Source organism: Rhinoderma darwinii, chromosome 1 (assembly GCF_050947455.1).
Source record: "Rhinoderma darwinii isolate aRhiDar2 chromosome 1, aRhiDar2.hap1, whole genome shotgun sequence".
Classification (NCBI taxonomy): Eukaryota; Metazoa; Chordata; class Amphibia; order Anura; family Rhinodermatidae; genus Rhinoderma; species Rhinoderma darwinii.
Window position 1 is genome coordinate 200159845 of NC_134687.1, and position 12259 is coordinate 200172103.

Sequence of the window (12259 nt, forward strand, 5' to 3'; positions counted from 1 at the left end):
AATATAAACCATGTGGGGTCAAAATGCTCACTACACCGCTTAAAAAATGCCTTGAGCGGTGCAGTTTCCAAAATAGAGGTCTCTAAAGGGGGTTTGTTTTACTATTTGACTTCAGAACCCTGCAATTGTGGGTCAATGTTGTGAAAATCATCATAATAGACATCACATTGGGAGCACGGCCCGTAAAAAGCAAAAGATAGGACATGTTCTATCTTTTGCGGTACAGTTCTATGGCACAGACACCTATCCGTAGCGATACGGAAAGATGTCCGCGGCCAATAGAACTGACTGGGTCTGTAATTGCGGACCGTATTACGGTCCGCATTTACGGAGAATTTTTACGGTCGTGTGCATGGGGCCTTAGACTTTCATTCATTTAAGGCCGCATGCACACTTCCATCACCGTTTTGACGGCCGTTTCTCGCGGATCCGTGCGTCTGTTATGGTATCCGTGTGCTTTCCGTGTGTACTCCGTGTCCGTTCCGTGTTTCCATTTTAAACGGCCGTTTGGCTTCTGTTTTTCCGTTTGTCCATTTTTCGTTTGGAACTTGTCATATGTGTCAGAAAACACCCATAGGAAAGTCACATGACGTTTTTGGTGCTGCATATTTCCTGACCCCTGAGGGAGCAGTTCCCTCGCAGCAGGACTCTATTGGTGCTGCTCGCTAAACATGTAATTTTCTAGAATGGTTTTATTTGTTATAAATAAACGTGGGCTTGTGAGCTTACATATTTTTGAAAATTTTATTTTTTAATTTCGAACATAAATTTAAAAAATTAACCAAAAATAGTATTTGGTCAAGGCGAAAAACATTGTAATTTGCAAAAATTTAAACAAATACCTCATTATGTGTTGAATGATCCATCTGCAGCTTATCTTACCAAAAATGCCACACAACTTGATCATACAATGTTTTAGAAATGAATAAAATTTGTAGGTAAACTCAAAACGGTTTATTAGTGAACACCAAATAAAAACAACATGGTTCATAATCTCCAACATGGTGAATAAAAACATAAACATATGAACAGGAATTATAACTGGAAAAGGTCTGGGCCAGTTGGTACTGCAGGAGATGGAGCCGGTCGAGCGGGAGCATGTCTCTCGTGTAATTCCTGGCCATGATGGTGCCCTTGGTAGGGGTAGGCCACGTTCCCCTGGTAGCTTTGGCCGCATGTTGCCAGGTAGCTTGGTCCGCTACCTGCCTGGTAGCTTTGCGTGCTAGTTGAGGGGCCTTCTGGCCGTATGTTTAGGCCTCTATCTTGGCTGAACAATGGTTGTGAGGACTCAAAAGAGGGCCTAAAATGCTGCTGGTAAGTGTGTTGTGCTTCATGACCTCACTGCGCACCACCATCTGTCTGCTTGTCGTTGGGCACACGCCACAAGTCAACTGCCCGGAAGATGGGCCTTGGGTCATTCGGTGGCTTTGCTGCCTGGAGCATCACAATTATTGCTCCCTGGACGCGTAGACGCCGGTCTTCAGGGAGACATGTCAGATGTGGGGTGAGGCTTCATAGGAAGGTCTCCTCAGGGATCTCCGCACTACTCCGTTTCAGATAATCTATTACATGGGACTCCACTACAGCCCTGTTGTCCACCGCAACAGACCGGCGTTTGCACCTTGCACTTCGTGGAGTTACTTCATCCGAAGCAATGGGAGAAGTGGTAGATGCCTGCATGGAGTCCTCGGTTAGGACATACGGTGATTCGGTGGGTGGAGTCGACTCTGCCTCCGGCTCCTCCAGTTGTGTTGCGTCGCTGTCCACCTCCTGTGCCTGCTCCAGATTGTGAATTGTTCTTCGATTTTTTAAAGGAAAAGAAAATTTTTAGTACATGAAAAATTGTGTGGAAATTATTACTTTTTGCATAATTAATACATTATCCACATAGTAGGCCATGTACTGTACATCAAATAGGTGGGTGTTGCGACTACATGAACCCACGACTATCAGCTGTCATGAACGTGACATCGTGCTCGGACCTACGTTTCTTTTGACGACAATCGTTTAGAACCTGTTTGAACTGTCATTTTCTGAAACTTTGAGGGAAGTTGTTAAAAAAAGGGGAAGCAGCTTCCACCAAAAACTAAATATGCATAAAATGTGATCAAAAACTAATAATAGGCCTGTAATACGTCATGTGGAATATTTTCGTATAAAATTGAAATATTAACTTGAAATTAAGTAGAAACAAATTTGCTTACGGACGAAGTACCATAACTTCCTTGAGGAACATGAGCTGTTTCGTGAACATGTAGTACTTTTTTTTGCTGGGCGCCTGACCGCTTTTGGCAATCTGCGACTGCTCGCGTCGGAATTGGTCCCGGCAAGAATTCCAGCGACCTCGTGGACTTTGAAATTAAAAAAACAAAAAACAAATTAATATTACACTAGAAATATAACAGGCCATATGTATGAACGTGGCGGTCAAATTAGATGCTCCCTGTGGAAAAGATGAAGGGGACATGGCGATTGTGCGAGGTGTACGCTACCCTCTGCCACACTTGAAACTGTGCAACTATACCAGTCAGAAATTTGGGAATGCAAAGCACATTTTATGAGACATTAAAGAGACTCTGTCACCACATTATAAGTGGCCTATCTCCTACATAAGGAGATGGGCGCTATAATGTAGGTGACAGCAGTGCTTTTTATTTAGAAAAACAATCTATTTTCACGACTTTAGGAGCGATATTAGCTTTATGCTAATTAGCTTCTTAATGCCCAAGTGGGCGTGTTTTTACTTTAGACCAAGTGGGCGTTGTACAGAGGAGTGTATGACGCTGACCAATCAGCGTCATGCACTTCTCTCCATTCATTTAGACAGTGCATAGTGACACTGGGTTGTTCACGATGTGCTGTCTTATACTGACACATTAATGTTACTGAAGTGTTTAGATAGTGACTAGACATTCCTTCCAGACAGGACGGGATGTCTATTCACAATCCCGGCACTTCGTTAACGTTTGTTTGGTACTTACAGCAGAGCAAGCGTAATCTCGCGAGATCTCGCTGAAAATGACAGGTTATAGCGAGATTACACTTTGCTCTTCTGTAAGTACCAAACAGGGTGCTAAGTCGTGAATACAGAAGCCCCTGAGGTACCAGTATAGTTGAAACCCCCGAGAAGTGACCCCATTTTAAAAACGACACAACCTTAAGGCATTCATCTAGAGGTGTAGTGAGCATTTTGACCGGCGACATAAACCCCATAAACTGTAATGTGTGTTCTCCCGGGTATGGCAATACCCTCAATGTGACTGTTAACACTGGGATAGATTAAAAATCAAGGGATGTATAATAAATTTTAAAACACTTTCATACAGAGCCCTGGTTTTTCGGGACACGTGTCACATTGATATATTGTGTCCTTCCTTATCCCCCTCTTATAGCAGACTTTGCACCTCTTTTGACTTTTTCCCTTCTTGCCAGTTTGGGGAATTTCTCCTGGAAAGTGTTGCCCTGGTATGGTGCGTGTGGCCTCGCTTCCAGAAGTACTGGGTGCCCCCTCTTCTTGATCCCTAAAGATTAGGTTTGTGTTAACCACCTCTAGAAATTCCAGGAACGTTCCCGTCTGGCCTGCACATCGACGTAGCTTGTACACATTGTACAATGTCATCTGTATGATGTGCACGGCCAGCTTCTTATACCACACCGCATGGCTCTGTCCGGCTTCAGGACTTGATCTGACAAGTCCACCTCTTCCATTTACCTATTGTAGTCCAGGATGCAGTCTGGTTTGGGGGGTCTCTGTACTGGTTCCTCAGGTAAGAACGAAGCAAACCACGTACAGGTACATGGGTACTGGTGTGGAATACATGGCCACACCAGTACCCATGTACCTGTACAAGGACATCTCTCATGTTCTTGTACCTGACGCACAATATGTTGCTGCTAGAATGTGCCCTGCTTTCACCCCTACTGAGTGTTTGCCCAAGCCGAGTCTTAGGGAGGTCTCTCAGATTTCTTCTAGCAGTGCTGCATGCCGCAGTACTTCTGGAAGCGAGGCACTTGAAGAGTGGGAGGCTGATATAAAAATTATCCAGGTAGAGGTGGTAACCCTGGTCCAGCAGTGGGTGGACCAAATCCCACACAATTCTTGAATTAACTCCCAGTAAGGGGGGCTATTCTGGGGGCTGAATACTGGTGTCCTTCCCTTCATATATCCTAAATTTGTAAGTATACCCTGATGCACTCTCGCACAGCTTATACATCTTCACGCCATACCTTGCCCACTGACTCGGCAGGTACTGGCGGAATTGAAGCCTCCCTTTAAAATGTACCAAGGACTCATCAATAGAAATACACTTCTCGGGGGTGTATGCTTGGGAAAACCGGGCACTGAAATGGTCTAATAGGGGTCTCAGTTTATACAAACGTTCAAAACTGGGGTCATCTCGGGGTGGGCGCATTATCGGTATACACCGCATTCCAAATTATTATGCAAATGTTATTTTTCGCTGATTTTCCTAAATAGTCGATGCAAATGACAGTCAGTATAATCTTCAAGCCATCAACCGTTGGAGTATAATGCGAATTTTATTGAACAAATCTCCTAATGATAACAGATTTTTTTTTAGAAGTAAAAAACTCAAAATGCACTGTTTCACATTATTATGCACAACAGAGATCAAAACATTTTAAAGGTTGTAAAGAGAACTAAAATGGTAATTTGTTGAATTTGCAGCATCAGGATGTCATATTTACAGAAATCAAAAGCTCTTTCAATCAAAAAAAACTTAACAGGCCAAGTTACATGTTAACATAGGACCCCTTCTTTGATATCACCTTCACAATTCTTGCATCCATTGAATTTGTGAGTATTTGGACAGTTTCTGATTGAATATCTTTGCAGGATGTTAGAATAACCTCCCAGAGCTTCTGTTTTGATGTGAACTGCCTCCCACCCTCATAGATATTTTGCTTGATGCTCCAAAGGTTCTCAATAGGGTTGAGGTCAGGGGAACATGGGGGTCACAACATGAGTTTCTCTCCTTTTATGCCCACAGCTGCCAATGACACAGAGGTATTCTTTGCAGCATAAGATGGTGCATTGTCATGCATGAAGATAATTTTGCTACGGAAGGCACGGTTCTTCTTTTTGTACCACAGAAGAAAGTGGTCAGTCATAAAGTCTACGTACTTTGCAGAGGTCATTTTCACACCGTCAGGGACCCTAAAGGGGCCTACCAGCTCTCTCCCCATGATTCCAGCCAAAAACATGACTCCGCCACCTCCTTGCTGACGTCGCAGCCTTGTTGGGACATGGTGGCCATTCACCAACCATCCACTACTCCATCCATCTGGACCATCCAGGGTTGCACGGCACTCATCAGTAAACAACACGGTTTGAAAAATAGTCTTCATGTATTTCTGAGCCCACTGCAACCGTTTCTGCTTGTGAGCATTGTTTAGGGGTGGCCGAATAATAGCTTTATGCACACTTACAAACCTATGGAGGATCCTACACCTTGAGGTTCACGGGACTCCAGAGGCACCAGCGGCTTCAAATACCTGTTTGCTGCTTTGCAATGGCATTTTAGCAGCTGCTCTCCTAATCCTATTAATTTGTCTAGCAGAAACCTTCCTCATTATGCCTTTATCTGAACGAACCCGTCTGTGCTCTGAATCAGCCACAAATCTTTTCACAGTACGATGATCACGCTTACGTTTTCTTGAAATATCCAATGTTTTCATACCTTGTCCAAGGTATTGCACTATTTCACGCTTTTCGACAGCAGAGAGATCCTTTTTCTTTCCCATATTGCTTGAAACCTGTGGCCTGCTTAATAATGTGGAACATCCTTCTTAAATACACTACCGTTCAAAAGTTTAGGGTCACTTAGAAATTTCCTTATTTTTGAAAGAAAAGCACAGTTTTTTTCAATGAAGATAACATTAAATTAATCAGAAATACACTCTATACATTGTTAATGTGCTAAATGACTATTCTAGCTGCAAACGTCTGTTTTTTAATGCAATATCTACATAGGTGTATAGAGGTCCATTTCCAGCAACCATCACTCCAGTGTTCTAATGGTACATTGTGTTTGCTAACTGTGTTAGAAGGTTAATGGATGATTAGAAAACACTTGAAAACCCTTGTGCAATTATTTTAGCACCGCTGTAAACAGTTTTGCTGTTTAGAGGAGCTATAAAACTGTCCTTCCTTTGAGCTAGTTGAGAATCTGGAGCATTATATTTGTGGGTTCGATTAAACTCTCAAAATGGACTTCAGGGCAGAGTGGCAAAGAAAAAGCCATATCTGAGACTGGCTAATAAAAGGAAAAGATTAATATGGGCAAAAGCACACAGACATTGGACAGAGGAAGATTGGAAAAAAGTGTTATGGACAGACGAATCGAAGTTTGAGGTGTTTGGATCACACAGAAGAACATTTGTGAGACGCAGAAGAACTGAAAAGATGCTGGAAGAGTGCCTGACGCCATCTGTCAAGCATGGTGGAGGTAATGTGATGGTCTGGGGTTGCTTTGGTGCTGGTAAAGTGGGAGATTTGTACAAGGTAAAAGGGATTTTGAATAAGGAAGGCTATCACTCCATTTTGCAATGCCATACCCTGTGGACAGCGCTTGATTGGAGTCAATTTCATCCTACAACAGGACAATGACCCAAAGCACACCTCCAAATTATGCAAGAACTATTTAGGGAAGAAGCAGGCAGCTGGTATTCTATCTGTAATGGAGTGGCCAGCGCAGTCACCAGATCTCAACCCCATAGAGCTGTTGTGGGAGCAGCTTGACCGTATGGTACGCAAGAAGTGCCCATCAAGCCAATCCCACTTGTGGGAGGGGCTTCTGGAAGCATGGGGTGAAATTTCTCCCAATTACCTCAGCAAATTAACAGCTAGAATGCCAAAGGTCTGCAATGCTGTAATTGCTGCAAATGGAGCATTCTTTGACGTAAGCAAAGTTTGAAGGAGAAAATTATTATTTCAAATAAAAATCATTATTTCTAACCTTGTCAATGTCTTGACTATATTTTCTAGTCATTTTGCAACTCATTTGATAAATATAAGTGTGAGTTTTCATGGAAAACACAAAATTGTCTGGGTGACCCCAAACTTTTCACCGGTAGTGTAGTTTTCCTTTGATTGGGCACACCTGGCAAACTAATTATCACAGGTGTCTGGGATTGATTACAATGATCCAAAGATCCCTAAGACACAATACCATCCATGAGTTTAATTGAAAAACTAATAATTAAATGTTTATGACACTTAACCCGTTAGTGACCGGCCCATCGTATTTCTACGTCGGTCACTAACGGGCCTTATTCCGATGCCATAGACTTTTTACGTCGCGGCATCGGAATAAGTTTACAGAGCAGGGAGCTGTCAAATCTCCCTGCTCTCAGCTGCTAGAGGCAGCTGAGGGCTGGGAGCGTCCCTGCTCTGCCGTGTGACATCGATATTAGTATCGATCTCACACGTTTAAAGAGGCTCTGTCACCAGATTTTGCAACCCCTATCTGCTATTGCAGCAGATAGGCGCTGCAATGTAGATTACAGTAACGTTTTTATTTTTAAAAAACGAGAATTTGTGGCCAAGTTATGGCCATTTTTGTATTTATGCAAATGAGGCTTGCAAAAGTACAACTGGGCGTGTATTATGTGCGTACATCGGGGCGTGTTTACTACTTTTACTAGCTGGGCGTTCTGATGAGAAGTATCATCCACTTCTCTTCAGAACGCCCAGCTTCTGGCAGTGCAGATCTGTGACGTCACTCACAGGTCCTGCATCGTGTCGGCCACATCGGCACCAGAGGCTACAGTTGATTCTGCAGCAGCATCAGCGTTTGCAGGTAAGTAGCTACATCGACTTACCTGCAAACGCCGATGCTGCTGCAGAATCAACTGTAGCCTCTGGTGCCGGCTCGTCTGACACGATGCAGGACCTGGGGAAGTGACGTCACAGCGTGATCTCTCGAGAACACGGCTGTGTCTGCACTGCCAGAAGCTGGGCGTTCTGAAGAGAAGTAGATGATACTTTTCGTCAGAAAGCCCAGCTAGTAAAAGTAGTAAACACGCCCCGATGTACACACATAATACACGCCCAGTTGTACTTTTACTTTTCAACACGCCCAGTTGTACTTTTGCAAGCCTCATTTGCATAAATACAAAAATGGCCATAACTTGGCCAAAAATGCTCGTTTTTTAAAAATAAAAACGTTACTGTAATCTACATTGCAGCGCCTATCTGCTGCAATAGCAGATAGGGGTTGCAAAATCTGGTGACAGAGCCTCTTTAACCCCTCAGATGCGGTGCTCAATAGCGAGCACCGCATCTGAGTGGTTTTGGAGAGAGGGAGGGAGCTCCCTCTCTCTCCCACCGACACCCGGCGATACGATCGCAGAGTGTCTGTGTCTCTAATGGCAGCCGGGGGTCTAATAAAGGCTCCCAGGTCTGCCTGGAGCGACTGCCTGCTAGATCATGCCGCAGGAATGACCTAGCAGATGCCTGTCCGTGTTAAACGGACAGGCAGTAATACACTGCAATACAAAAGTATTGCAGTGTATTATAAATGCGATCGCAGAATCGCATATTATAGTCCCCTAGTGGGACTAGTAAAAAAGTGAAAAAAAAGTTTAATAAAGTTAATTTAAAAAAAAAGTGAAAAAAAATGAAAAACCCAGCTTTTCCCCTTACAAAATGCTTTACTATTAAAAAAACAAAATAAAGTTAAAAAGTTATACATATTTGGTATCGTCGCGTCCGTAACGACCCCGACTATAAATCTATTACATTATTTAACCCGCACGGTGAACGCCGTAAAAAAATTAATAAAAAACTATGGAAAAATTGCTGTTTTCTGTGAATATTGACTTTAAAAAAATGTGATAAAAAGTGATCAAAAAGTCGCATCTACTCCAAAATGGTACCAATAAAAACTACAAGTCGTCCCGCAAAAAAAAAGCCCTCATACAACCGTATCGGCGAAAAAATAAAAACGTTACGGCTCTTCAAATATGGAGACACAAAAACAAATAATTTTGAAAAAAGCGTTTTTACTGTGTAAAAGTAGTAGTCTTGCTTCTGTTCTCCGCTCTGGCAGCTCTTTTCTTCGGATCACATGACTTCTGACGTCACTTTTTCTTCCTCCTCCACTGTCGTGTTGTATCCCAATCACATGGTCTCGCCCTAGCGAGACCTCGGATGGGATACGACACGTCACTGGTGACGTATCGTTCCTGCGGGTGCTCGTTGATGACTGCCCGCCCAGCCTATGTAGCTTTTCACTGTGAGCGCGCCTATGCGTGTTCACAGTGAAAAAAGTGAAAAGGGACGGCACCTGCAGACTTTTAGTTGTTACGCTGCCAAAGCCTACACATAGTAGGTTTTGATAGGGGATTATATAACACGAAGCACACGGGTCGCATGCAGCCATTGAGGTTGTTATCTGCGGCCCGCGGGACACCGTTGCGCCGTAGGACCGAGCAGGCCCAAGGAGGAGCCGCACTACGCTAGTATAGGCTCTGCTCCGATGTCAGGCGAGTCCCGGAGCAGAGCCTATAATAGTACACTGTATAAGATCTTCTGGGGTCCTGTATCTAAGCCTACATTGTTAGGCTTAGATACAGGGTCTAACAAACAGTGTCACACATGGAGCCTGTATGTAAGCCTAACACAATGTAGGCTTAGATACAGGACCCCAGATGACATTCTTTTTATTCCTGTATAAGATTAGTGTTTTGGGGCCCTGTATCTAAGCCTAACATGTGGTATTCTTAGATACATGGCCCATGTGTGACATTGTCTGCTTGGGTAATGTATCTAAGGCTACCTTGTGGTAGGCTTAGATACGTGGTCTAACAGACAGTATCACACATGAGCAGTGTATCTAAGCATCCCTCTTTTTTTTTTCTTAGTTATTATGTGTTTTTTACAGGTTGGGTCCTTGGTACTACATCAAGTTCAAGGACTACTTCAATGACACCTTTTTTATTTTTAATAAAATCGTTAACCAGTGTTGTGTGTGTTATTTTATTTCATTACAATATTTTTTCTATGTCCTTCTCATTTATTTAAAAATTTATTACTAGTGCATTATTAATGGCCACTGTCTAACAGCGTCCATTAGTAAGGCTTCATGCACACTAGCGTGTGTAATTTCCGCACGTGAAATACTTGCGTCAATCCCGTCCGTAGCCTTCATTTCTAAGAACAAGAATAGACTGTCGAGTTTCACATGAAAGCTCTCTTTTTCTAGCCATTTTGAGAGTTTAATCGAACCCACAAATGTAATGCTCCAGATTCTCAACTAGCTCAAAGGAAGGTCAGTTTTATAGCTCCTCTAAACAGCAAAACTGTTTACAGCGGTGCTAAAATAATTGCACAAGGGTTTTCAAGTGTTTTCTAATCATCCATTAGCCTTCTAACACAGTTAGCAAACACAATGTACCATTAGAACACTGGAATGATGGTTGCTGGAAATGGACCTCTATACACCTATGTAGATATTGCATTAAAAACCAGACGTTTGCAGCTAGAATAGTCATTTAACACATTAACAATGTATAGAGTGTATTTCTGATTAATTTAATGTTATCTTCATTGAAAAAAACTGTGCTTTTCTTTCAAAAATAAGGAAATTTCTAAGTGACCCTAAACTTTTGAACGGTAGTGTACATGCGACTTTTTGATCTCTTTTTATTCCATTTTTTGGGAGGTGAAGTGACCAAACAATTGTGATTGTGGTACGGTTTATTATTAATTTCTTTTATGGCAATCACCGCGCGGGATAAATAACAAAATAATTTTGTAGTTCAGGACGCAATTATGTATAGTTTATTTGTTTTTTTATTTCTTTTTATTAATAATAAAGGACTGATAAGAGAAAAAGGGGGATTTTTACTTTTATTACTTTCAAAACTTTTATTTTCTTATTTTTACACAACTTTTTTTAACTTTTTTTTAACTTTATTACTTTGTCCCACTAAGGGACTTGGGGCATGAGGCCCTAATCGCAATTCTAATACACTGCACTACATGCGTAGTGCAGTGTATTAGAGCTGTCAGCTACTCACTGACAGCAAGCATAGTGGGTCCTGACTTTGTCAGGACCCACTAGGCTTCTGTAGATGGCATAGCCGGACGCCATTGTTACGCGTCCGGTTGCCATAGCAACCATCGCTGTCCGCTATCATGTAGCGGGCCTTCGATGATGGTTTAACCCCTAAAAAGCCGCGATCACTATTGAACGCGGCTTTTAAGGGGTTAATCAGCGGGGACACAGCGATCGGTCCCCGCTATAGGAGCTGCGGCAACTGCTGTACGAGACAGCAGTTGTCACAGCTCCTGTATGTTTCGGGAAGACGGCCGAAAGGGCCGTTCCTCCCGTGACATAATATTAGGTCATGGAGCGCGAACGATACCATTACCATGACCTAATAGTACGTCCAGGAGCGGTAAGGGGTTAAACACTGCAGAAAACTGAAATTTAGTAAGTGGGCTACCGTTGATATGCGACGAAAACCGAACCTACGCATGCTCAGATAAGAGGATACTAAAGCAACCGGACAACCCGCCCCCCTATTGCACACAACGAAACCCAGCAGCCCCTGCCGAACACGTCAATTTTTGAACAACGTATGCGAAAACGTAGCCCCGCGGAAGACAAACTAACGTCTTCAAACAAAAGGTCACCTGGCCGGGATGCACTAGGGGGAACTAACTCCGATATTCGCAGAGCGCCAAAAGAGGCAAGGGAAAAAGCCACGGAAAAAAGGAAACAGGTAAACAAGTAAACATTTTCAGCAAAATCGAAAAAGAAATTGGAGAGATTCCCTATGAACCGCTGATTTCTTCCAACCCTTGATCGATTGCAAAATAAAAAATGATTTAGTAACAGACAACCCATGGAGCTTGAAGAACAAGGCTAAAACCGAAACTTGATACACCCTGCTCAGCCAGTCCCGATAAATATTCCAACAGATAAGCTAACCGAGGATGATCTGGAGGACCAATAATACGTTCCCCCACTACCTTAAGCCAATCATTCCAAGCATTAGCGTACGCTGCCCACGTAGATGGAGCAAGTGAGGACCTGACGTAAGGCACTAATTGGGATCCAATAGCCTCCATAGAGAATCCGGGCACTCCGTCCCCTCCTGATCTGCCTGCGGGCATAGTAAACGAAATGCCTGGAAGTTAATACGAGAAAGGACATCAGCTATTTTATTGTCGACACCAGGGACGTGACGGGCCCTGAACTGTACATTATGCTGCAAGCATCTCAGCACC